The sequence below is a fragment of the Montipora foliosa genome, chromosome 8 (genome assembly GCF_036669935.1).
Source record: "Montipora foliosa isolate CH-2021 chromosome 8, ASM3666993v2, whole genome shotgun sequence".
Classification (NCBI taxonomy): Eukaryota; Metazoa; Cnidaria; class Anthozoa; order Scleractinia; family Acroporidae; genus Montipora; species Montipora foliosa.
The window spans coordinates 50346896-50349183 of record NC_090876.1 but is presented as its reverse complement, the minus strand read 5'-3'; the positions used below and the strand labels follow the sequence as shown (position 1 = coordinate 50349183).

The window sequence follows — 2288 nt, the reverse complement described above, 5'->3', positions numbered from 1 at the left end:
TAGAAAGTCTTTGAATTGTAACATTTTTAAGCTACATTCAAAACTTTTTAAACTACATTCAAAACTCATTCTCTTATTCAGTACACATTTTGAGATTTAATGTAATTAATTAGCATTTTTTCCCCTTAGTTTTTGAACAACAGTTTTTAAATATAATTTTGGTTAATTTTGTGAAAATTCTATGGTTTAAACGACGGAATTTTTATCTTTCATTCTTAATCAACATTATTGTAATTTTCTTTGCACAGATTTAATTTATCATGATATTGGATGTTATTGTTGCTCGTATCACTGTCATTCTTTAGTTGTCTTCCCTGTATCTTGATTAAAGTCGTAGTTTGTGTTTAAATTCTAAACCCCGACCGAGCGTTGGTCAAGACGGGAATCGAGCCCGAAACCTGACTTACGACAATCCAGAGAACTCCCCTGAACCATTTGATAGGCGCAAAAAGAGCAGAGATCCCTTTCTGCAATAGACGGCGGGTTTCGATCGCAGCTCTGGAAACAGGAATAACTTGGATACCATGACCGTCAAAACAAACGCATCAAAGGTGTTCACAATTATTTTCTATTTTCGTACCTTGAGCTTTTCGTCATCAAAGAAAACACGGTTTGACTAGTTTCGAAACTTAAGGTTCACAACAGGGTGACAATCAGACATAGTTTGATGCAGGAACTCCCGTTTGATGCTAGTCTGGTTTCAAGAAATTTTAAGTCGCTGAGGAGAAATGACTGCCTTAGTAATTTTATCTGCAAATGATCGAACGTTCAAGTTTTCACGGGTAAGGACTGAAGAGCGCATGCGCATGAGGTCAGAGTCTGGTGTTCCAAAACAAAGAAACGGTGCGTTACGTTAATGTTGGTATCATCCGAGAATCCTATTTTTATACAAATAATTTTGTATTACTGGAGACATTGTGGTCCAGTGCTTAGGGCGCTTGCGGGTTCATGATCCGTCCTGATCTCTAGTTAAATTTAAAATTTCTCGCATCATCGACAAACTTACGACGGGCTTACAACCCGTTTACAATTGCCGTGTACGTCAGAGAAAATGTCGTAGCAATTTAAAACATGTTTTAAAACGCTGCGACAGTCGTAAGTCATGTCGTAGACCCGACGTAAGCTTGTTAGCGTGCGAACTCAGACGTATTTCCGGCGGTCGTTTGACTCGTTTCTCTTCCCCAAAGAAACGACCGCCGGAAATACGTCTGCGTTCGCAGGCTATAATTTCACACCAAAAAAGTAACCGTATTCAAATCGATGCGGTTTTGCTGTTTACACGACAGACGAAACCGCATCGTTTTGAAAACGCTCCACTTTTGGCAGAGGTTTCAAATCGACACGGTTTTGGCGACAGTCTCTATCGGTGTCGTGTAAACAGAAGGTGTAACCGCATCCAAAACGATGCGGTTACAAATGAAATTGCGTTCGTGTAAACGCTGCCTGAGAGCCCCGTGGACAAGTGCTTAGTTTTTGTCGATACACGACTGTTCGAGCCACAGTTACTCACTTTCAAAATTAAAATGGAAATTGAAATTAAGGCTAGGTCAACAAAGTTTTATTTGTGTTTTTTGTTGTTCAAAGGTCAAGTTGATCCGATTTATCCATGTTGGTTGTCTTGGTAGAAGCATCAACAGTATAAAACCTCGTTTCATTGGAATAAAAAAAGATAAGCGAACTTCATGCATGTAAAATGCGGTCTTCTGTTTCACTCTTTCAGGACCTCTCCCCCCCCCCCCCCCCCCCCCATCCCTAGAAACTATATATGTTGAAAACATGTTACTTAATTAACTTATATCGCTAGCGGGTGAATCCAACCAATGCAACTGGTTTGTCCCTATCCTTTTGAAAGTACGATCATGTTCAAATGAAGATTTGCAGAAAGACCTATATGACATTTCCTTCGTCAGTAGCCACAACAAGTTGTGGTTTATTAATGTCTATGGTAACATACTAGACATTTACAGCACAGAGTATGAACACTCAATCTTCTCTTTATCATGCCTTCAAGTACAACTAGCTAACATGACTGTCGAACAAAAAGCTATAACAGCCTCTTCTAGGACAGTACCATACAATTATGGGATGATGAATAATCCATCGAGAGTTAAGTCCTATTGTTAAGTCTTTAAACTTGATGCCGTTCTGTTCTTTTCCAATAGTGAATTAGATAAGACTGGTGATCTATCACTTTGCGGTCTTGCCCCAGCACACTCAGAAATGAATTTATTTTTAGATAAACTGTGCGCGCGAAACAAACAAAGGGCCGCCAATTTTAACCAATCAGA

At 39.3% G+C, this 2288-nt stretch overlaps 1 protein-coding gene across 1 annotated transcript in view; it reads right to left on the bottom strand.

The window, feature by feature from the left end:
* Window positions 1–1827: 1827 nt before the first annotated feature.
* The window catches only part of LOC137967501 (uncharacterized), a 3193-nt gene continuing 2732 nt past the window's right edge, over window positions 1828–2288 (bottom strand). The window contains exon 1 of the mRNA XM_068814025.1: window positions 1828–2288. This exon is cut by the window's right edge and continues 2732 nt beyond it. The gene's annotated coding sequence lies outside the window, so the exon portion shown is untranslated.